The sequence below is a fragment of the Lissotriton helveticus genome, chromosome 8 (assembly GCF_964261635.1).
Source record: "Lissotriton helveticus chromosome 8, aLisHel1.1, whole genome shotgun sequence".
In the NCBI taxonomy this organism is placed as follows: domain Eukaryota; kingdom Metazoa; phylum Chordata; class Amphibia; order Caudata; family Salamandridae; genus Lissotriton; species Lissotriton helveticus.
This window is the reverse complement of record NC_136069.1, coordinates 4525087-4549422: the sequence shown is the minus strand read 5'-3', so window position 1 is coordinate 4549422 and position 24336 is coordinate 4525087. Positions and strand designations below refer to the sequence as shown.

Below are 24336 nucleotides of genomic sequence, written 5' to 3'. Positions count from 1 at the left end.
GGTGTCAGGGGCGTGAGATGCCGGGGGTGAGGAGCGTGAGATGCCGGGGGTGTCAGGAGCGTCAGATGCCGGGGGTGCCAGGAGCGTGAGATGCTGGGAGGTGTCAGGAGCGTGAGATGCCGGGGTGCCAGGAGCGTGAGATGCCGGGGGTGTCAGGAGCGTGAGATGCCGGGGGTGTCAGGAGCGTGAGATGCCGGGGGTGTCAGGGGCGTGAGATGCCGGGGGTGAGGAGCGTGAGATGCCGGGGGTGTCAGGAGCGTCAGATGCCGGGGGTGCCAGGAGCGTGAGATGCCGGGGGGTTTCAGGAGCGTGAGATGCCGGGGGTGTCAGGAGCGTGAGATGCCGGGGGTGTCAGGAGCGTGAGATGCCGGGGGTGTCAGGAGCGTGAGATGCCAGCGGTGTCAGGAGCGTGAGATGCCAGCGGTGTCAGGAGCGTGAGATGCTGGGGGTGTCAGGAGCGTGAGATGCCGGGGGTGTCAGGAGTGTGAGATGCAGGGGGTGCCAGGAGCGTGAGATGCCGGGGGTGTCAGGAGCGTGAGATGCTGGGGGTGTCAGGAGCGTGAGATGCCGGGGGTGTCAGGAGTGTGAGATGCAGGGGGTGCCAGGAGCGTGAGATGCAGGGGGTGCCAGGAGCGTGAGATGCCGGGGGTGTCAGGAGCGTGAGATGCGGGGGTGCCAGGAGCGTGAGATGCCGGGGTGTCAGGAGCGTGAGATGCCGGGGGTGAGCGTGAGATGCCGGGGGTGTCAGGAGCGTGAGATGCCAGGGGTGTCAGGAGCGTGAGATGCTGGGGGTGTCAGGAGCGTGAGATGCCTGGGGTGTCAGGAGCGTGAGATGCCTGGGGTGTCAGGAGCGTGAGATGCCGGGGGTGTCAGGAGCGTGAGATGCCGGGGGTGAGCGTGAGATGCCGGGGGTGAGCGTGAGATGCCGGGGGTGAGCGTGAGATGCCGGGGGTGAGCGTGAGATGCCGGGGGTGAGCGTGAGATGCCGGGGGTGTCAGGAGCGTGAGATGCCGGGGGTGTCAGGAGCGTGAGATGCCGGGGGTGAGCGTGAGATGCCGGGGGTGCCAGGAGCGTGAGATGCCGGGGGTGTCAGGAGCGTGAGATGCCGGGGTGTCAGGAGCGTGAGATGCCTGGGGTGTCAGGAGCGTGAGATGCCTGGGGTGTCAGGAGCGTGAGATGCCGGGGGTGTCAGGAGCGTGAGATGCCGGGGGTGAGCGTGAGATGCCGGGGGTGAGCGTGAGATGCCGGGGGTGAGCGTGAGATGCCGGGGGTGTCAGGAGCGTGAGATGCCGGGGGTGTCAGGAGCGTGAGATGCCGGGGGTGTCAGGAGCGTGAGATGCCGGGGGTGTCAGGAGCGTGAGATGCCGGGGGTGTCAGGAGCGTGAGATGCCGGGGGTGTCAGGAGCGTGAGATGCCGGGGGTGAGCGTGAGATGCCGGGGGTGTCAGGAGCGTGAGATGCCGGGGGTGTCAGTAGCGTGAGATGCCGGGGGTGTCAGGAGCGTGAGATGCCGGGGGTGTCAGGAGTGTGAGATGCCGGGGGTGAGCGTGAGATGCCGGGGGTGTCAGGAGCGTGTGATGCCGGGGGTGTCAGTAGCGTGAGATGCCGGGGGTGTCAGGAGTGTGAGATGCCGGGGGTGTCAGGAGCGTGAGATGCCGGGGGTGTCAGGAGCGTGAGGTGCCGGGGGTGTCAGTAGCGTGAGATGCCGGGGGTGTCAGGAGCGTGAGGTGCCGGGGGTGTCAGTAGCGTGAGATGCCGGGGGTGTCAGGGGCGTGAGATGCCGGGGGTGTCAGGGGCGTGAGATGCCGGGGATGTCAGGGGCGTGAGATGCCGGGGGTGTCAGGGGCGTGAGATGCCGGGGGTGTCAGGGGCGTGAGATGCCGGGGGTGTCAGGGGCGTGAGATGCCGGGGGTGTCAGGAGCGTGAGATGCCGGGGTGTCAGGAGCGTGAGATGCCGGGGGTGTCAGGAGCGTGAGATGCCGGGGGTGTCAGGAGCGTGAGATGCCGGGGGTGTCAGGAGCGTGAGATGCCGGGGTGTCAGGAGCGTGAGATGCTGGGGGTGTCAGGAGCGTGAGATGCTGGGGGTGTCAGGAGCGTGAGATGCCGGGGGTGTCAGGAGCGTGAGATGCCGGGGGTGTCAGGAGCGTGAGATGCCGGGGGTGTCAGGAGCGTGAGATGCCGGGGGTGTCAGGAGCGTGAGATGTCGGGGGTGTCAGGAGCGTGAGATGCCAGTGGTGTCAGGAGCGTGAGATGCCGGGGGTGTCAGGAGCGTGAGATGCCGGGGGTGTCAGGAGCGTGAGATGCCGGGGGGTGTGAGGAGTGTGAGGTGCCGGGGTGCCAGGAGTGTGAGATGCCAGGGGTGTCAGGAGCGTGAGATGCTGGGGTGTCAGGAGCGTGGGGTGCCAGGAGCGTGAGATGCCGGGGGGGTCAGGAGCGTGAGATGCCGGGGGTGTCAGGAGCGTGAGATGCCGGGGGTGTCAGGAGCGTGAGATGCCGGGGGTGCCAGGAGCGTGAGATGCCGGGGGGTTTCAGGAGCGTGAGATGCCGGGGGTGTCAGGAGCGTGAGATGACAGGGGGTGTCAGGAGCGTGAGATGCCGGGGGTGTCAGGACCGTGAGATGCCGGGGGTGAGGAGCGTGAGATGCCGGGGGTGAGGAGCGTGAGATGCCGGGGTGTCAGGACCGTGAGATGCCGGGGCGTCAGGAGCGTGAGATGCCGGGGCGTCAGGAGCGTGAGATGCCGGGGGTGTTAGGAGCGTGAGATGCCGGGGGTGTCAGGAGCGTGAGATGCCGGGGGTGTCAGGAGCGTGAGATGCCGGGGGTGTCAGGAGCGTGAGATGCTGGGAGGTGTCAGGAGCGTGAGATGCCGGGGTGCCAGGAGCGTGAGATGCCGGGGGTGTCAGGAGCGTGAGATGCCGGGGGTGTCAGGAGCGTGAGATGCCGGGGGTGTGAGGAGTGTGAGGTGCCGGGGGTGTCAGAAGCGTGAGATGCCGGGGGTGTCAGGAGCGTGAGATGCCGGGGGTGTCAGGAGCGTGAGATGCCGGGGGTGTCAGGAGCGTGAGATGCCGGGGGTGTCAGGGGCGTGAGATGCCGGGGGTGAGGAGCGTGAGATGCCGGGGGTGTCAGGAGCGTCAGATGCCGGGGGTGCCAGGAGCGTGAGATGCCGGGGGGTGTCAGGAGCGTGAGATGCCGGGGGTGTCAGGAGCGTGAGATGCCGGGGCGTCAGGAGCGTGAGATGCCTGGGGTGTCAGGAGCGTGAGATGCCGGGGGTGTCAGGAGCGTGAGATGCCGGGGGTGTCAGGAGCGTGAGATGCCGGGGGTGTCAGGAGCGTGAGATGCCGGGGGTGTCAGGAGCGTGAGATGCCGGGGGTGTCAGGAGCGTGAGATGCCGGGGGTGTCAGGAGCGTGAGATGCCGGGGGTGTCAGGAGCGTGAGATGCCGGGGGTGTCAGGAGCGTGAGATGCCGGGGCGTCAGGAGCGTGAGATGCCTGGGGTGTCAGGAGCGTGAGATGCCGGGGCGTCAGGAGCGTGAGATGCCTGGGGTGTCAGGAGCGTGAGATGCCGGGGGTGTCAGGAGCGTGAGATGCCGGGGGTGCCAGGAGCGTGAGATGCCGGGGGTGCCAGGAGCGTGAGATGCCGGGGGGTTTCAGGAGCGTGAGATGCCGGGGGTGTCAGGAGCGTGAGATGACAGGGGGTGTCAGGAGCGTGAGATGACAGGGGGTGTCAGGAGCGTGAGATGACAGGGGGTGTCAGGAGCGTGAGATGCCGGGGGTGTCAGGACCGTGAGATGCCGGGGGTGAGCGTGAGATGCCGGGGGTGTCAGGAGCGTGAGATGCCGGGGGTGAGGAGCGTGAGATGCCGGGGTGTCAGGACCGTGAGATGCCGGGGCGTCAGGAGCGTGAGATGCCGGGGCGTCAGGAGCGTGAGATGCCGGGGCGTCAGGAGCGTGAGATGCCTGGGGTGTCAGGAGCGTGAGATGCCTGGGGTGTCAGGAGCGTGAGATGCCTGGGGTGTCAGGAGCGTGAGATGCCGGGGGTGTCAGGAGCGTGAGATGCCGGGGGTGCCAGGAGCGTGAGATGCCGGGGGTGCCAGGAGCGTGAGATGCCGGGGGGTGTCAGGAGCGTGAGATGACAGGGGGTGTCAGGAGCGTGAGATGACAGGGGGTGTCAGGAGCGTGAGATGACAGGGGGTGTCAGGAGCGTGAGATGACAGGGGGTGTCAGGAGCGTGAGATGCCGGGGGTGTCAGGACCGTGAGATGCCAGGGGTGAGCGTGAGATGCCGGGGGTGTCAGGAGCGTGAGATGCCGGGGGTGAGGAGCGTGAGATGCCGGGGTGTCAGGACCGTGAGATGCCGGGGCGTCAGGAGCGTGAGATGCCGGGGGTGTTAGGAGCGTGAGATGCCGGGGGTGTCAGGAGCGTGAGATGCCGGGGGTGTCAGGAGCGTGAGATGCCGGGGGTGTCAGGAGCGTGAGATGCCGGGGGTGTCAGGAGCGTGAGATGCCGGGGGTGTCAGGAGCGTGAGATGCCGGGGGTGTCAGGAGCGTGAGATGCCGGGGGTGTCAGGAGCGTGAGATGCCGGGGGTGTCAGGAGCGTGAGATGCCGGGGGTGTCAGGAGCGTGAGATGCCGGGGGTGTCAGGAGCGCGAGATGCCGGGGGTGTCAGGAGCGTGAGATGCCGGGGGTGAGCGTGAGATGCCGGGGGTGTCAGGAGCGTGAGATGCCGGGGGTGTCAGTAGCGTGAGATGCCAGGGGTGTCAGGAGCGTGAGATGCTGGGGGTGTCAGGAGCATGAGATGCCGGGGGTGTCAGGAGCGTGAGATGCCGGGGGTGTCAGGAGCGTGAGATGCCGGGGGTGAGCGTGAGATGCCGGGGGTGTCAGGAGCGTGAGATGCCGGGGTGCCAGGAGCGTGAGATGCCGGGGGTGTCAGGAGCATGAGATGCCGGGGGTGTCAGGAGCGTGAGATGCCGGGGGTGTGAGGAGTGTGAGGTGCCGGGGGTGTCAGAAGCGTGAGATGCCGGGCGTGTCAGGAGCGTGAGATGCCGGGGGTGTCAGGAGCGTGAGATGCCGGGGGTGTCAGGAGCGTGAGATGCCGGGGGTGTCAGGGGCGTGAGATGCCGGGGGTGAGGAGCGTGAGATGCCGGGGGTGTCAGGAGCGTCAGATGCCGGGGGTGCCAGGAGCGTGAGATGCCGGGGGTGTCAGGAGCGTCAGATGCCGGGGGTGCCAGGAGCGTGAGATGCCGGGGGTGTCAGGAGCGTGAGATGCCGGGGGTGCCAGGAGCGTGAGATGCCGGGGGTGCCAGGAGCGTGAGATGCCGGGGGTTTCAGGAGCGTGAGATGCCGGGGGTGTCAGGAGCGTGAGATGCCGGGGGTGTCAGGAGCGTGAGATGCCGGGGCGTCAGGAGCGTGAGATGCCGGGGGTGTCAGGAGCGTGAGATGCCGGGGGTGTCAGGAGCGTGAGATGCCGGGGGTGTCAGGAGCGTGAGATGCCGGGGGTGTCAGGAGCGTGAGATGCCGGGGGTGTCAGGAGCGTGAGATGCCGGGGGTGTCAGGAGCGTGAGATGCCGGGGGTGTCAGGAGCGTGAGATGCCGGGGGTGTCAGGAGCGTGAGATGCCGGGGGTGTCAGGAGCGTGAGATGCCGGGGGTGTCAGGAGCGTGAGATGCCGGGGGTGTCAGGAGCGTGAGATGCCGGGGGCGTCAGGAGCGTGAGATGCCTGGGGTGTCAGGAGCGTGAGGTGCCGGGGGCGTCAGGAGCGTGAGATGCCTGGGGTGTCAGGAGCGTGAGATGCCGGGGCGTCAGGAGCGTGAGATGCCTGGGGTGTCCGGAGCGTGAGATGCCGGGGGTGTCAGGAGCGTGAGATGCCGGGGGTGTCAGGAGCGTGAGATGCCGGGGGTGTCAGGAGCGTGAGATGCCGGGGGTGTCAGGAGCGTGAGATGCCGGGGGGTGTCAGGAGCGTGAGATGCCGGGGGTGTCAGGAGCGTGAGATGCCGGGGGCGTCAGGAGCGTGAGATGCCGGGGGTGTCAGGAGCGTGAGATGCCGGGGGTGAGCGTGAGATGCCGGGGGTGTCAGGAGCATGAGATGCCGGGGGTGTCAGTAGCGTGAGATGCCGGGGGTGTCAGTAGCGTGAGATGCCGGGGGTGAGCGTGAGATGCCGGGGGTGTCAGGAGCGTGAGATGCCGGGGGTGTCAGGAGCGTGTGATGCCGGGGGTGTCAGTAGCGTGAGATGCCGGGGGTGTCAGTAGCGTGAGATGCCGGGGGTGTCAGTAGCGTGAGATGCCGGGGGTGTCAGGGGCGTGAGATGCCGGGGGTGTCAGGGGCGTGAGATGCCGGGGGTGTCAGGGGCGTGAGATGCCGGGGGTGTCAGGGGCGTGAGATGCCGGGGGTGTCAGGAGCGTGAGATGCCGGGGTGTCAGGAGCGTGAGATGCCGGGGGTGTCAGGAGCGTGAGATGCCGGGGGTGTCAGGAGCGTGAGATGCCGGGGGTGTCAGGAGCGTGAGATGCCGGGGGTGTCAGGAGCGTGAGATGCCGGGGTGTCAGGAGCGTGAGATGCTGGGGGTGTCAGGAGCGTGAGATGCGGGGGGTGTCAGGAGCGTGAGATGCCGGGGGTGTCAGGAGCGTGAGATGCCGGGGGGTGTGAGGAGTGTGAGGTGCCGGGGGTGTCAGAAGCGTGAGATGCCGGGGGTGTTAGGAGCGTGAGATGCCGGGGGTGTCAGGAGCGTGAGATGCCGGGGGTGTCAGGAGCGTGAGATGCCGGGGGTGTCAGGAGCGTGAGATGCCGGGGGTGTCAGGAGCGTGAGATGTCGGGGGTGTCAGGAGCGTGAGATGCCAGTGGTGTCAGGAGCGTGAGATGCCGGGGGTGTCAGGAGCGTGAGATGCCGGGGGTGTCAGGAGCGTGAGATGCCGGGGGGTGTGAGGAGTGTGAGGTGCCGGGGTGCCAGGAGTGTGAGATGCCAGGGGTGTCAGGAGCGTGAGATGCTGGGGTGTCAGGAGCGTGGGGTGCCAGGAGCGTGAGATGCCGGGGGGGTCAGGAGCGTGAGATGCCGGGGGTGTCAGGAGCGTGAGATGCCGGGGGTGTCAGGAGCGTGAGATGCCGGGGGGTTTCAGGAGCGTGAGATGCCGGGGGGTTTCAGGAGCGTGAGATGCCGGGGGTGTCAGGAGCGTGAGATGACAGGGGGTGTCAGGAGCGTGAGATGACAGGGGGTGTCAGGAGCGTGAGATGACAGGGGGTGTCAGGAGCGTGAGATGCCGGGGGTGTCAGGACCGTGAGATGCCGGGGGTGAGGAGCGTGAGATGCCGGGGGTGAGGAGCGTGAGATGCCGGGGTGTCAGGACCGTGAGATGCCGGGGCGTCAGGAGCGTGAGATGCCGGGGCGTCAGGAGCGTGAGGTGCCGGGGGTGTCAGAAGCGTGAGATGCCGGGGGTGTCAGGAGCGTGAGATGCCGGGGGTGTCAGGAGCGTGAGATGCCGGGGGTGTCAGGAGCGTGAGATGCCGGGGGTGTCAGGGGCGTGAGATGCCGGGGGTGAGGAGCGTGAGATGCCGGGGGTGTCAGGAGCGTGAGATGCCGGGGGGTTTCAGGAGCGTGAGATGCCGGGGGGTTTCAGGAGCGTGAGATGCCGGGGGTGTCAGGAGCGTGAGATGCCGGGGGTGTCAGGAGCGTGAGATGCCGGGGCGTCAGGAGCGTGAGATGCCTGGGGTGTCAGGAGCGTGAGATGCCGGGGGTGTCAGGAGCGTGAGATGCCGGGGGTGTCAGGAGCGTGAGATGCCGGGGGTGTCAGGAGCGTGAGATGCCGGGGGTGTCAGGAGCGTGAGATGCCGGGGGTGTCAGGAGCGTGAGATGCCGGGGGTGTCAGGAGCGTGAGATGCCGGGGGTGTCAGGAGCGTGAGATGCCGGGGGTGTCAGGAGCGTGAGATGCCGGGGCGTCAGGAGCGTGAGATGCCTGGGGTGTCAGGAGCGTGAGATGCCGGGGGTGTCAGGAGCGTGAGATGCCGGGGGTGTCAGGAGCGTGAGATGCCGGGGGTGTCAGGAGCGTGAGATGCCGGGGGTGTCAGGAGCGTGAGATGCCGGGGGTGTCAGGAGCGTGAGATGCCGGGGGTGTCAGGGGCGTGAGATGCCGGGGGTGTCAGGGGCGTGAGATGCCGGGGGTGTCAGGACCGTGAGATGCCGGGGCGTCAGGAGCGTGAGATGCCGGGGGTGTCAGGAGCGTGAGATGCCGGGGGGTTTCAGGAGCGTGAGATGCCGGGGGTGTCAGGAGCGTGAGATGCCGGGGGTGTCAGGAGCGTGAGATGACCGGGGGTGTCAGGAGCGTGAGATGCCGGGGGTGTCAGGACCGTGAGATGCCGGGGTGAGGAGCGTGAGATGCCGGGGGTGAGGAGCGTGAGATGCCGGGGTGTCAGGACCGTGAGATGCCAGCGGTGTCAGGAGCGTGAGATGCCGGGGTGTCAGGAGGGTGAGATGCCGGGGGTGAGGAGCGTGAGATGCCGGGGGTGAGCGTGAGATGCCTGGGGTGTCAGGAGCGTGAGATGCCGGGGGTGAGGAGCGTGAGATGCCGGGGTGTCAGGACCGTGAGATGCCAGCGGTGTCAGGAGCGTGAGATGCCGGGGGTGTCAGGACCGTGAGATGCCGGGGCGTCAGGACCGTGAGATGCCGGGGCGTCAGGAGTGTGAGATGCTGGGGCGACAGGAGCGTGAGATGCCGGGGCGTCAGGAGCGTGAGATGCCGGGGGCGTCAGGAGCGTGAGAGGGATGGCTGGCACAGGTGGGTGCTCAGGGTGGAGGCCGCCCACGCTTGCAGTGATCAGGTCTGTGCACCTGCGGTGACCTGAACAAGAAGTAATCTGGAGAGAGAGACATGGTGGCAGGGACCCCTTCGAATCTATCCCCCCCCCCATCTGAAAGTCTATTACACTAAAGTCACTGATCTTAGGGGCACTCATTCGGGGCAGACAACCACTCTTTCATGATGTCCCTCCCAGGATGTACCGCATCCGACTGAGACACACCCCCCCCCAGCCCATATCCCATCGGTGACGCCAACTCTCGGACAACATTTCCACACAGAGAACAAGTGATACCGAAGCACACAGTTCATGCAGCCCAAAATATAGGAGGTCGTAGGAGTTTTAGTTCCAAAGTTGCAGTTGTGTTTATTCCATAACAATTGAAAGATTCACACGGTCCTTGATTGTGAACTTGTAGACAACAACTGGCGGCTAACACGTGTTTCATCACAAAGCACCGTTTTCAAGACTGCAATAGTTACAAACAAGATGAAACTGAAGTTTAGAAACTTTGTGTTCGTATCCGACTACAGTGTGTCACTAGAAAAGGAAAGAGAAACCCAGATGCGTGTGAGCTCGTATCCACATTATCTAGGAACAACCAATAGAGAAACGAATAGAAAAGAAGGACTGAATGTAAATAAAACAAGAATAGACAGTGTGTAACCGCGTGTTGTTTCTAACTTGCAGCCTTGAAAAAGTCACCTTGTGACGAAACACGTGTCAGAGCGGGTCACAGAAACCAGGACATTACTGGAAGGATGGGAGTGCAGCATAGCTGCATTATACGCTTTACGTTACCTATGCACAGCTGTCCACACATTTACAAGAAGAGATAGATGCCTTTCCTTACAGTGGTAAACATCTTAGAGTGCAGTAGCAGTGCCTTGATGTGAAGTGGTAAATGCTGTATCACACAGAGGTATATGTCTGAATTTACAAATTTGAACATGAAGTGGTAAACATCTGAAGGGGAAGAGGTGAAGGTCAGAGCATGGAGGGGTGAAGGTCAGAGCATGGAGGGGTGAAGGTCAGAGCATGGAGGGGTGAAGGTCAGAGCATGGAGAGGTGAAGGTCAGAGCATGGAGGGGTGAAGGTCAGAGCATGGAGGGGTGAAGGTCAGAGCATGGAGGGGTGAAGGTCAGAGCATGGAGGGGTGAAGGTCAGAGCATGGAGAGGTGAAGGTCAGAGCATGGAGAGATGAAGGTCAGAGCATGGAGGGGTGAAGGTCAGAGCATGGAGGGGTGAAGGTCAGAGCATGGAGAGGTGAAGGTCAGAGCATGGAGAGGTGAAGGTCAGAGCATGGAGAGATGAAGGTCAGAGCATGGAGGGGTGAAGGTCAGAACATGGAGGCGTGAAGGTCAGAACGTGGAGGGGTGAAGGTCAGAGCGTGGAGGGGTGAAGGTCAGAGCGTGGAGGGGTGAAGGTCAGAGCGTGGAGGGGTGAAGGTCAGAGCGTGGAGGGGTGAAGGTCAGAGCGTGGAGGGGTGAAGGTCAGAGCATGGAGGGGTGAAGGTCAGAGCGTGGAGGGGTGAAGGTCAGAGCATGGAGGGGTGAAGGTCAGAGGATGGAGGGGTGAAGGTCAGAGAGTGGAGGGGTGAAGGTCAGAGCATGGAGGGGTGAAGGTCAGAGCATGGAGAGGTGAAGGTCAGAGCATGGAGGGGTGAACGTCAGACCATGGAGGGGTGAAGGTCAGAGGATGGAGGGGTGAAGGTCAGAGCATGGAGGGGTGAAGGTCAGAGCATGGAGGGGTGAAGGTCAGGGGATGATGAGGGTCAGAGCATGGAGGGTGTTGGAAAGGCGACCCCAGGGGAGACAGAAGGTGTCTGACTGTCCGCCCCGAGACCCACCTCTCTTTTTGGAATAGGCCGAGCGCCGTAGGGAGGCCTCCTTGGCGAGGCTTCTCTCCTACAATCGTAACAACGGAGCAATCACACTACTTACAGATAGACACCACACAGGAAGGATATTCACAAGAATCTTTATATAAGTAATCAAAAGCAAGTTCTTGGCAGGATAGCGGGCAAGGATCGAGGGATCCGTAAAGTCGTGGTCTCGGGGAAAGGGGGTAGCGGGACAGTCTTGGCACCCACTGGTGCGTGGATAGTTCAAGGGGTCAGGCCGCGACAGCGTCAGCAGGGCCTCGAAGGTGGTTCAGCTTGGTCAGGCCGCGACAGCGTCAGCAGGGCCTCGAAGATAGTTCAGCTTGGTCAGGCCGCGACAGCGTCAGCAGGGCCTCGAAGATAGTTCAGCTTGGTCAGGCCGCGACAGCGTCAGCAGGGCCTCGAAGATAGTTCAGCTTGGTCAGGCCGCGACAGCGTCAGCAGGGCCTCGAAGGTGGTTCAGCTTGGTCAGGCCGCGACAGCGTCAGCAGGGCCTCGAAGGGGGTTCAGCTTGGTCAGGCCGCGACAGCGTCAGCAGGGCCTCGAAGATAGTTCAGCTTGGTCAGGCCGCGACAGCGTCAGCAGGGCCTCGAAGGTTCCAGGTGCAAGAGTTCGGATCAGGATCAGCCGCGACGAGGTCAGCAGGGCTTCGACTCCAGATACAACTGCCGTCCTAATCCAGGGCTGGCCCAGATATAGGACTGGAGGGCTTTGATGTCCGGACCCTCGCGCCTGGGGGTCAGAGGGGCCGGGATGAAGGTGTCCAGACACCCAGCAGGGGGGCGGAGCCAGCGCCCAGGGAGTCTGGAGAGCGATCGATACCAGGCGTCCGGGGGCGGCTGGAGGCCCATCGAAACTCTCCTCCTCCGGGATCTTGTCGAGTGGCCACTTTACCACCTAGGAGGATCTTGGTGCCTCAATGTCGGGGCTTCGCTGGGGCCGGGGCCGGGGATGGCTGCGGCCACGTGTTCGGGTCGTGATGGCCCCAAGATGGAGTCGGGCCGGAAAGGGTGGCCTGGTCAGGTTGCCAGGCTGGCAGCGTTGGCGAGCAGGTTCCGCCGGGGTACCAGGGAGGGGGAAGAGTTGTAGGTGGCCGGGGAGGCTGCTCTCGCCGATGGTTCGTGAATGTGCGTGTCAGGGGGGTCGATAGTAGGTAAATGGAGGGCCGATGTCGTCCTGGGCCCTCCATGCGGAAGGGGTCGGACCACGCCACGAGGCCGTGTCCAACACACGTCCCCTCCAGCTGAAGGCGGGGAGAGTCACCCATCTTCCTGGGGGCTCTCTTCGTCGAGGCGGAAAAACCGGGACAGGCCATCAGCGTTGGCGTGGTCGCTGCCAGGGCGATGCTCCACAGTGAAATCCATGCCTTGGAGGGAGATGGACCATCGCAACAGTTTCGGATTTTCGCCACGCATGTGCATCAGCCACCTTAGGGGCCGGTGGTCAGTCTGCACCCGGAAGTGGGTGCCGAAGAGGTAGGGCCTGAGTTTCTTGAGGGCCCACACGACAGCGAAGGCCTCTCTCTCGATGGTGCTCCATCGCTGTTCTCGGACCAGCAGCCGCCGGCTGATGAAGGCCACAGGATGGTCAGTTCCCTCGGAGTCAATTTGCGACAGGACCGCCCCGATGCCGTGTTCCGAGGCGTCGGTTTGGACCACAAACTCTCGGCTGTAGTCGGGGGCCTGGAGCACACGGGCGGTACACATGGCTGCTTTCAAGGTCTCGAAGGCCACCTGACACGCGGGTGTACACTGCACTTTCTGTGGCCGGTTCTTCGAGGTCAGTTCCGTGAGGGGCCCCACAATGCTCCCATAGTTCGTGATAAAACGCCGATAGTACCCAGTGAGCCCCAGGAAGGCTCGGACGGCGGTCTGGTTGACCGGGGGCTCCCAGGCTACGATGGCGGCGATCTTGGGTTGGAGGGGAGCCACTTGGCCGCTCCCCACTTGGTGTCCCAGATAGGTCACGGATCCTTGGCCTATCTGGCATTTGCTGGCCTTCACAGTTAGCCCGGCCCGGCGGAGGGCTGTCAGGACTGCCCAGAGGTGTTTCAGGTGCTCGGCCCAGTGGAGGCTGTAGACCGCAATGTCGTCTAGGTAGGCGGCACTGAATTCTTCTAGCCCCGCCAGTACTTTGTTTACTAGTCTCTGGAAGGTGGCCGGGGCGTTTTTCATGCCGAAGGGCATCACTTTGAACTGGAAGTGGCCGTCGGGTGTGGAGAAGGCTGATCGCTCCTGGGCGCCAGGGGTGAGGCCGATCTGCCAATACCCGGCGGTGAGGTCAAAGGTACTGAGGTACTTGGCGACCCCCAGGCGTTCGATCAGTTCATCGGCCCGGGGGATGGGATGTGCGTCGGTTCTTGTAACAACATTCAGTCCCCGGTAGTCGACGCAAAACCGGAGTTCTGGCGGGGTGCCAGGTGCGGCGGCCTTGGGGACCAGGACAACTGGGCTGGCCCAGGGACTGTCGGAGGGTTCGACCACCCCCAGGGCCAGCATCTTGGTAACTTCCGTCTGGATGCAGGCCCGAACTCGGTCGGGGACCCGGTAGGCCCGGTGTCGTACTGGCTGACTGTCCCCGGTGTCGACATCGTGGACACACCATTGGGTAACCCCGGGGGTGAGGGAGAACAGATCTGTGAATTGTCCCAACAGTTCTTGGCAGTCTCGGCGCTGTGCGGGGGTCAGGTCGGGGGAGAGAGAGATCCCTTCGACGGAGCCGTCCTTCTCAGTGCACTTTAGGAGGTCGGGCAAGGGCTCGGAGTCGTCTTCGGTCCCATCGTCGGTAGCTAGCAGCAGGCTCAGTTCTGTGCGGGCAAAATGAGGTTTGAGCCGGTTGGCGTGCAGAACCCGGAGGGGGTTCCGAGGAGACTCCATGTCCACGAGGTAAGTGACGGGGCTCTTGCGCGCGATCACCTTGAAGGGCCCCGACCATTTGTCCTGGAGGGCACATGGTTCGACCGGGGACATGACCCAGACCCGCTGGCCCGGCCCGGCTCGAACTCGATGGAGGAGGAATTCTGGTCATACCCGCGTTTCATGTCCTCCTGACTGGCCTCCAGGTTGGCCTCCGCAAGGGCCCGGAACTTCCGAGTCTGGTTTCGGAGGGTCAGGAGGTACCGGTAGACATCCGGTGGTGCGTCTTGGACTGTAGTTTCCCAGCCTTCTTTGACCAGGCTGAGCGGACCTCGGACAGGGTGTCCGTACAAGAGTTCAAAGGGGCTGGACCCCAGGGATTTCTGTGGTACCTCCCGATAGGCAAACAGGAGGCAGGGCAGCAGGACATCCCATTTGCGTCGTAGTGGCTCTTCCAGGCCCTGGATCATCCCCTTGAGTGTCCGGTTGAACCGCTCCACAAGTCCATTCCCTTGGGGATGATACGGGGTGGTGAACTTATGTGTGACCCCGCACTGTTGCCACAGGGACCGCATATACTTCGATATAAAGTTTGTGCCCCGATCGCTCACGACCTCTCGGGGGAATCCTACTCGGGAGAAGATCCCCATCAGAGCTCGCCCCACCACGGGAGCGGTGATGGTTCTGAGGGGGATGGCCTCAGGATAGCGGGTGGCGTGGTCCACCAGGACAAGTATGAAGCGATGACCTTGCGAGGTTTGAGGGTCCAGGGGCCCCACAATGTCTATTCCCACTCGCTCGAAGGGGTGGTCACTACTGGAAAAGGTTGGAGCGGGGCCTTCACCTTCCCCCCGCTCTTTCCGCTGGCTTGGCATGTCGGGCAGGTGCGGCAGTGGTTATGTACATCGTTGCGCATTTTGGGCCAGTAAAAATGGGTCACCAGGCGGCTGTAAGTTTTGTCCTGCCCCAGGTGCCCGGCGAGGGGCACATCGTGCGCCAGGTTCAAAAGGAAGTCTCTGAATCGCAGGGGAACCACTAGCACTCGGCTGGCCCCCAGCTCGGCAATTTTCTGTTCACTGTATAGGAGGTCGTGGTCCCAGTAGACCCAGTGGGACCCTGAGGTGTCCCCGGTAGCTTGGGCAGCGGCTTGTTGGCGGGTCCCCTCGAGGGAAGGGTAGGTCTTCTGTTCCTGCCGAAACTGTTCTCGGGTGGGACCACCCTCTTGGCGCCATTGGGCGAGTTCGGGGATGTCGCTGAGCTCGTGGTGGTTTCCGGGCTCCGATGGCCTGGTCTCGGAGTCGCATTCTTCATGGATGGCAGGGGGTGGTGGCTCGGGCCACTCCGGCTCTTCGGTCGGGGCGGCCTCGGTCGCTGCCGGGGCTCGGGCCGCCATAGATCGGGTCGTCGCACAGACCCACTCTGGTAGTCCCATCATTCCTAGGTGCTCTCTCCGCTCGACTTGGGCCCAGGGAGAGCTCTCGAGGTCGTTCCCAAGGAGGCAGTCCACGGGGGCGTCGTCCCGGACGGTCACCTTGAGGGTGCCCGACACTCCCCCCCCATTCGAAGGGAATTCGGGCCATCTGGCATAGAGTTTCGGAGTTGTCGGCGGCCCTCATGGGGCATCGTACGTTCGGGATGATCTGTTCGGGGGTCACCAAGTGGCAGCGGACGGCCGTCACACTGGCTCCCGTGTCTCGGAGGGCTTCGGTCCGTCGTCCATTGATGTGTACCCACTGACGGTATTTTCGAGTGTTGCTCGGTAGCGGGGCCTGGGGGACCAGGTCTCTATTGCCCAGGCAGGCTAGGGCCATGGCGGCCGGTTCATACTCGGTTTGATCTTCCTCGTAGACCTCTACGTCTTCTTCTCCCTCCTCTCCCAGGGCTGCAGCAGCGAACTGGCGGGTCGGAGGCCCAGTGGTGCCGGGACGCTGGTTCATGGGGCAGAGGGGGTCACTGGCATAGTGACCGGTCCGCTGGCATCTGTGGCAAGTAATGTTCGGGTGGGGCCCCGGCCGTGCTGGGGGGGTCCCTCCTCTGATCAGGGACGGCGAAGTGTTATTCGGGGGTGTAGGAGAGTAGGGTCTGCAATCCTATGATCACCCAGATTTTTGCTTTTTGCTGCACTGGTTTACGACTTTCCCTGGCTGTGGGCCTGCTAATCAGACCCACAGCCTAGCTGTTCTCTCTACCCAAATTGTACTTAGGTACTGAATTGGCACTGGGCCCTCTCCAAGTCCCTGTACCCAGGGCTGAGGTGCACCCAGAAGTCTCCCAGGGGCTGAAGCATGTATTATGCCACCCCTGGATTGACTAACTAAAACTGACACAACTGGCTGCACGACAGCTGGGGCAAGGTGGTGTACTCACCCTTTGCTTTAGATATAGTATACCTATATCTAACCCTAAAAATGGACACACAGATCTCCTATCAGTCACTCCTATAGCAGGCCTTAACAATCCTGAAGGCAGAGTGCTTGGAATCGTGTGAGATGGTGCTCTAGCATGAGCTGAGCCTGTCTGCGGCTTTCGGGATCCATCCCTTAGCCGTTTCCATGATATCGCATACCATATACTCTTAAGTGCATTATAATCCTCGCGGTTATGTGCCAACTCTGGTATCGCTTTATCAAAACATGTCGAGTAAGGTGTCATACGAATTGGAATACTAACCCCTCGCCAATTCTGGCGACGGGGTTAGCATTCCACCCTTCTAGAGGGACACGACATGCCTGTAACCTATAACCCGGTTAAAAGTCAGACAGAGCCTTAGCATCCACAAAATGGATGCTGCCACCGAGACACAAGTCTGCCCTCCTGCTGCTGGGAGTCCTCCCAGAGCAGGAGATAAGGACAAAGGGTTTCCTGCCAGGGGCGGTGCCAGCACCGTCCCAGACAGGGTTTTGTGTATTGTAGGTAGGCAGGGCTTTAGAGGAAGGTGACTGCACGTGGCACCCCGGTGCTCACTGTGCATAGGCCGGCTTGAACCAGTTCCAGGGTCACTCCAGACCCTGTGCTGGGGAAAAGCCCGCCAAGGAAGTGGGTGTAACCACCCCCCTCCTAGTCCCACCCATAGGGCAGGACTTAGTCGCGTGCCAGCCCCTTTTTACAGGATAAAGGTAGAGACTGGCCCCCTTCCAAATCAGATCATCTTTGAATCCTGAAACTACTTTCTGCGAAAGGAACTCAAGACTTCTTCCTAAGATTTCTCCCTTGTGACTAAGGAGTAGTCACCCTGCATCCGCAGGCACCATCTAAGAACACTGCGGTCTGCTGCAAGTCCTTCCTCCGGAATCCGACTGCCCAGCTCGACGAGAACCGGCTTCCCTGGCACCTCTGACCTCTACCCACCTCTACAGCCCAGCTGAGAACCGTGGGTGCGACGAGACCTCAAGGGACCGGCCATCTGCAAGACTGCACGACTTCTTTCCAGCAAGCCCGCCGAGTGAATTCCTGGTGAGTGCTTTGGGGTCCGAGAAGCCCCCACCCTGAGCAGCTCCAGCACCGAAGAGCAGCCCCCCAGCATCTCCACGATCTGCGTGGGGCCCTTCTGCTTTCCGCTGCTCACCGCGTTGTTTGGCTACTAGCCCGTTGGCTTGTGGCCTCCCTGACGACGCCCGACGACAGTTCTGCTGCTGGTCTGGTTGCTCCAGACTGGCCCTTGCTCCCTTCCAGAAGAGGAGCACCCCGGACCCTCCTGGTCCACTCAAGACGTTTTTTTGAGTCCACCGCGTGGGCTTGAATTAGCCAAGGCTTGTTGCCCAATCCTGGGTAACTTCGACGCCAACGACTTCATCCTCCGTGGGACAGCTCGCACCTCCATCCTGGTCGCCGACAACGCCTCCTGGTCCGAGAGACTGCAGAGCCCAGCAGCGCCCACTCACCTGACTGTGGTGACTTCGCCCGGTGCCATCCTGGTGCCCACTTAATCACTGGCTAGTGATTCAAGAACTTGGTCCCCTCTGCTTTCAGGTTTCTTCTTCCTTGATCCAGGCTTGGATCCATCGAACTTTCCTTCACTGGTCGCCTGCCAGCAACTTCTTCCTTCCAGGCTCCTGGTCCGGCAACGAGATCCCCGACGTCTTTTCAGACCTATGCAGCTGCAGCCCCTGGGCTAGGTAACTTCGGCACTCCGGTGTCCCAGCATAGCCTCACTATCCAAGGGTCAGGATCCACTGTCGTTTTCTCCCTACCAGGTCGGGTTCGCCCGTGAACACTAACTTTGTGAGTTCTAGCTTCCATAGACTTTGTCCCGCATCCCGCGTGAGAGTGCACACTCTGCACCCGAGTTCCCTAGGCCTCCTGCTAGTAATCTAAAGGTTCAGTAGTCCAGTCCTAGCGATCCCAAAGCCTCTGAGAATCGTTACTTACCTGCTAGTAATTCGCATTCCACTTTGAAAGTATATGGTTTTTCGTGCCCCTCGGGCATTTGTGTAACGTGCTAACTTAAAAGTATTTTCGTAAGAGTTTTGTTGTGTGCTTAGTACCCTGTCCTCATAAAGAGTACAGGGTTGTTGTGATTCTAATAAATACATTGTTTATTTTCATAACACTTGTGTGGTGTCCTTTCACTGGGTGTTCAAGGGGTAATGTGGTGGTAAAACAGCTGGCTTAACACGCCCTCTAGAGTCTTAGCCTTAGACTGCTCGTATCCATGCTACTAGGATAGCTGGTCTATAAGGTTGACTTACAACCAATCATCAATAAGGGTTGTTTGGACTGATATATAGTGATCACTAGAATAGTGAGCACTGCACATCAGGCCAACTTCTCACATTGGTGGCAGCGGTGGGATTTGAGCTTGCTGTTGTTTTACCACACATGCCCTAAGAATATCTTGTGAAAGATCACATAAGTACTAAAGGTACATATAACTTAGCTTAGAATACTCTGAGTTCTACTGAACCAGCTGTTGTAGCTCCTAGGGCCTAGCACACCCTAAACTACAACTCTAGCAAGGGATCAGTAGGCAAACATATAGTGTAGGTAAGTGCACCACTTACACCTCACTAGAAAAGCATGTCGACTCAGGGGGACTCTACTGAGACTCCCCTGGTCAGTGTTGACCCTCCACAGGTCACTTCAAGATATGCAGCTCTCAATTTTCAGGAGATGAGGCAACTCTGTGTCTCCAGGAAACTGAAGCAGGGGTCTAACCCCACCATTCCCTTTCTGATAGGTCTCTTAGAGACATATGATGCCAGAAAGCTCTCTCAGTTACATGAGAGCATGCCAGCCTTAGAGGGAACCTCTGGGGATCCAGACCTCCCCAACACTGATTCAGCAGTTGAGGAGGAGGATCAGGAGGTACTCTCTGGGGATGAGGTAGACAAGGGTCTTGAGGTAGTCAGAAGGCTAACTAGGACCAACTTAGACTTACTTGGGCTAGGATCTGGGGGCCCCCCAGTACTAACCCGAAGTGGGCCTAACCTTGGAGTTAGGAGAGATAGATCTCTTTCTAGGGACTCCAATAGATCTCTGCACTCTAATGCCTCTTCTCAGGGGAGAAGGAATCCTCCACAGAGGAGATTTACTTCCCCTCAGAGAAGGGAGCATGAGGCTAGGATGAGACAAGCTGAACTGAGGATTGAAAGGGAAGAAATTGCCCTGGCCAAAGAGAAGCTGTGAGAAGTTGGCCTGGTAGGGGATGTTTCCAATTCTGGAACCACCTACTACCTGACCAAACAATCCCCTTATGGTGTCTGGTTGTAAGTCAACCTTATTAGACAAGCTATCCTAGGGGTAGCATGGACTAAGCAGCCTAAAGGCTTAACTTAAGAGGTCGTGTTAAGCGAGCTGTTTTACCACATACAATCCTGTAATACCAAATGAAAGGACACCACACAAGTATATATTATAAAAATATATGTGTTTATTACTAAAAACAATCCCCAGTATTCTTTATGAATAAAGGGGCACAAGCGTTAAATCAAAAGCACTGTTTAAACATACAAGTTGCACAATTATGGATGAGGGCGGGGGGCCACTCAAACCATATACTAAACAAGTGGTATAAGAGAGGCCACTCGAACAGTGGTTAGGCCTAGGGCCTAGGGAATCGCTGGGAGCAGTCAGGACAAGCAATGCTGAAGTCGGGAATGGCCCTCGGGATTCGGGAGATGTGCGGAAAGCGCACGCATGCACCAATGTTAACCAATGGTGCGTAAAAGTCAAATAGTTAAAGTTTAAGGACACTTCCGCTGAACCTAGAGGAACAAAACTTAACACACAGACCCTAGAGGTGTGCACCAGTGTGGGAACACCGGCGGAGCAAAGTTACCTCACCCACAGGAAGTGGGTGCACAGGGTCGAAGTGGCGTCGGGTTTTGACACGCAGGCTCTTGGTGCTTGAAGCTGGAAGGGCTGCAGGCAGGGTGAAGACGAAGTGTCCGGTGGAGTCCAAGGGTGGACTCAAGTTGTAGAGTACCTGAAAGCAGAGGGGACAGAGTCTGGGTCACTCAGCAGTGACCAGGGTGGAACCAGGACGGAACCAGGCAATGTCGGGCGCAATCAGGTGGTCGTCGAGGCGCTTCTCTTCGCTGTCACGTGGGCTCTGGGGCATCTGCGACGTCCAGGAGCAGGTCACGATCTGTCCCACGCAGGCTCTCACCGTCGGTGCAGTCGGCTTCCGGTTTGGAGCAAACAAGCCTTGGTAAGAGCAATCCACGCGGGATTGGAAGATGGCGTCTCACTCGGACCAGGAAGGTCAGAGTCGGGGCTCCCTTTCAGGGGAGCTGGTGTGGATCTGGAGCAACCAGAATCACGAGTCTTCTTTTGTAGTTCGTCGGCACAGGGACCACAAGCCAGCTGGCAAGTGACCGGGCCAACGCGTTGAGCCAAATCGTGCCAAAGGGCCCCACGCAGCACTCGTCGAGTGTGGAGGGCTGAACTTCGGCTCAGGAGTAGCTCAGGGTGGGGGCTTCTCAAACCCCGGTGTACAGCTTCGAGGGTCACTCGTGGGCTGCACGGTCAGCGTCTCGTGGTCACTTCAAGATGGCGTGCCCCACGCTTCCGGTCGCCTCCACGGGTCTCAGCTTTGCAGGGACTGTGGATCGGGCTGTTAGAAGCTGGGCAGGCTTGATCTCGTCGATCTCAGTCGCTCGAGTTCCGGCGGGAACTGCAACCAAGTAGACGTCGAGGGCTGGATGGTGCCTGCTGCTGCAGGGTGGTCACTCCTTGACCACAAGGGAGATTCTTCGGGCTTCCACGTTGAGATGGAGGGCGAAGGGTCCAGAATATCGTTTCAAATGTTTCTTCCAGGAAATCTGATGTGCATTGGCACTGCTCCCACTCTTATTCGAATCTGGTGGGCGTGATTACCTGCTAGGTCCCCTCCTATGGGTGGGACCCAGGAAGTGGGTGGATACACCCCCTTCCTTTGATCCAGGCCGCCCTGGCACGAGGGCTGGAGTGCCCCAGAACCGGTTTGGCCGGATTATGCAAGGGGCAGCCTTGTGCGCCCCAGGCAGTGTCTGGTTTCTTTCAAACCTCCCTGCTACAATACACTATCTCCTGTCTGGAGGGCGGTGACACCCTCCTGTGACAGGAAACCCTTTGTCCAGGACTCCCTTGACTGGGTTTCGGTCAGCTCCAGGGGTCCAGACATTTGTCTGTGGCAGAGGCATCCATTTTGTGGATCTTAAGGCCTTTGGAGAAATCAACCGCATTAAAGTGAAGTAACATGTCTTACCCCTCTAGAGGGGTGGAATGCCATCCCCGTCGCCAGAACTGGCGAGGGGATGGTATTCCAAAGCGTATGACACCTTACACGACATGTTTTGATAAAGCCAAACCAGAGTTGCTAAATAACCGCGAGGATTATAAGGCACTTAATAGTATATGGTATGGCATTATCCTGAAACAGCTTAGGGATTTGTTCCCGACGGCTGCAGACAGGCTCAGCTCATGCTAGAGCTCCATCTCACATAAAAACCATGCACCCAGCCTCCAGGATTGGTGAGGCCTGTCTATAGGAGTGGCTCACAGGTTTACATGTGTCCAGATATAGGTTTAGACATAGGTATACTATATCTAAGCAAGGGGTGTGTACACCACCTTACCCCAGCTGAGTGATCAGCCAGTTGTGTCAATTTAAGAACCAGCCAGGGGTGGCAAAAGATATGCTGCAGCCCCTGGTAGGCCTTAGTGGCTCCTGTGCCCTGTGCACCTATAGTGCATTCTACAGGGGCTGACAAGGAGTCCATTTCCAATTGGTATGTACCTAGGGTACATGGAATCCATTTTACAGAGAGAGCAGATGGCCTGGGGCCCTGATTAGCAGGGAACCAGGTCAACTAAGTCAAAAAACCAGCTAAACACAGGCAAAAAATCTGGGGTAACCATAGTCAGGTAGCCACCTTCCTACAGAAGCTTGCCCTGGCAAGAGAGCAGCAGATGAGTGGGCTAGCTCCCACTGGTGGCAGCAATCTCCCAAGAGATAGAGAGAAGGGTTTAGATACTAAACACCTGACTAAAATAGTGCCCCCCTTTAAGCAAGGGGATGACATCCAGAAATGGATGGCTGCTCTGGAGAGGGCCTGCACTGTGCAGAACATTCCCCAGAGTCAGTGGGCAGCTATACTGTGGCTCTCCTTTGATGGTAAAGGTAGAGATAAGCTCCTCACTACAAGGGTGGAGGATGCTAACAATTACCAGGTCCTGAAGAATACACTGGTTGATGGGTTTGGTTTAACCACTGAGCAGTACAGGTTGCTGTTCAGAGACACCCAGAAAACTCAGTCTCAGGACTGGTCTGATTTTGTGGATTGTGCCACTAAGGCTTTGGAGGGCTGGTTGCTGGGTAGCAAGGTTGCAGATTACACAGGATTGTATAATCTAATGATGAGAGAACAAATTTTGAACAATTGTCAGAACCAGTTGCTGCACCAGCACCTTGTCGATTCAGATCTGACCTCTCCCCAAGAATTGGGAAAGAAGGCAGACAAATGGGTCAGGACAAGGATCAAGCAGAACCAGAACCAGAACCAGGGTGGTCAGAAGAAAGCAGACCAGAAGGGTAATGTTAAGAATGAGCAAAATGACCAGAAGTCTTCACCAGGTCCCCAACAAACCAAAGAGGGTGGGGGTCAGGCTTCCCAGAAGAAGAAGACTCAAGAAGGCCAGTCAAAAAGATGGTGCCAGTACTGCAAAAGTAAATCTCACTGGTTTAGTGAGTGCACCAAAAGAGGAGGAGGACAAACTCCTGCCACTACAGCTCCTAAAGCAACTGCACCCCCTAGTACAGTCAGTAGTGGTAGTGTCACTCCCAAGGCATTAGTTGGGTTAACCTTGGGTACTGAGGGGTCTGACAACTTAGTTGGCACACTCACTCAGGCTGTCCTTGTCTGTACAGGGGATATGGATATGTCCCCTGAAATAAGTCCCAATACTTTGGCCAAATACAGGCAGACACCTTTGATTAATGGCAAAACGGCTCAGGCCTATAGGGACACTTGTGCCAGTGTCACCATGGTGACACCTAACTTCGTGGACCCTGGACAGATCATGCCAGGTACTGATTTCCTGGTGACCAATGCCAGCAATGTCACTACTAGTCATAGTGTGGCAGTTGTAGCTTTCTCCTGGGGTGGAGTGAAGGGACAAAAGAAAGTTGTAGTCAGTTCAGACCTCCCAGTTGATTGTTTGTTGGGCAATGATTTGGAGTCATCACAATGGTCAGAAGTGGAGCAGAGGACTCACATGGAGATGTTAGGCTTGCCAGCACATGTGCTTGCTGTGACTAGGTCACAGGCCAGAAAATGCCCCACTGAACAGGTGCTGGATCCTGAAATAATGGACCAGACATCTTCCAAGAAGAAGAGCAGTAAGGGTAAGGCTTTGCCTTCCCCCTTGCCCCAGGTTGAGGATCAAGTCTCTGAGGAGGCTGATCTAGAAGAGCTGAGGGAAACTGAGCCTAAAGAGCTTGAACTTGATCAAGTTGAGTTTCTGGGCTCAGGGGGACCCTCCAGAGCGGACCTGGGGAAGGAACAGTTGAGCTGCCCTTCCCTTGAACCCCTCAGACAGCAGGCTGCTGCTGAGGCTGCAGGGAATGCCACAGGTGCCCACAGGGTATACTGGGAAGATGGACTCCTGTACTCTGAGTCAAGAGACCCCAAGCCTGGTGCAACCAGGAGGCTGGTCATCCCCTTGTCTCTGAGAGGTTTCCTTCTCACCTTGGCCCATGAGATTCCCCTTGCAGGTCATTTAGGTCAGACAAAGACTTGGGACAGGCTTGTCTCACACTTTCACTGGCCCCATATGAATGAGAATACCAAGGAGTTTTGTCGCTCATGTGTCACTTGCCAAGCCAGTGGTAAGTCAGGGGGCACAACAAAGGCCCCCCTCATACCACTACCAGTGGTGGGGGTCCCCTTTGAAAGAGTGGGGATTGACATTGTTGGTCCAATGGAACCCCAGACAGCATCAGGACACAAGTTTATACTGGTGGTGGTGGACCATGCCACCAGGTATCCTGAGGCTATTCCCCTTAGGACCACTACAGCCCCTGTAGTGGCAAGAGCCCTAGTTGGAGTGTTCTCCAGAGTGGGTTTCCCTAAGGAGGTCGTTTCTGACAGAGGTACAAACTTCATGTCAGGATATCTGACTGCCATGTGGAAAGAGTGTGGTGTGAACTACAAGTTCACCACACCCTATCATCCACAATGCAATGGGCTTGTTGAGAGATTCAACAGGACCCTGAAAGGGATGATTCATGGACTACCTGAACCTCTTAGGAGAAGATGGGATGTCCTGATCCCCTGCCTCTTGTTTGCTTACAGAGAGGTCCCACAGAAGGGGGTTGGCTACAGCCCTTTTGAGCTTCTGTATG

At 59.5% G+C, this 24336-nt stretch overlaps 1 protein-coding gene across 1 annotated transcript in view; it reads right to left on the bottom strand.

Annotated features, from left to right (window-relative positions):
- MAN1A2 (mannosidase alpha class 1A member 2) overlaps window positions 1-24336 on the bottom strand; it is a 375381-nt gene that overhangs the window by 196443 nt on the left and 154602 nt on the right. The gene's annotated exons all lie outside the window — the stretch shown is intronic.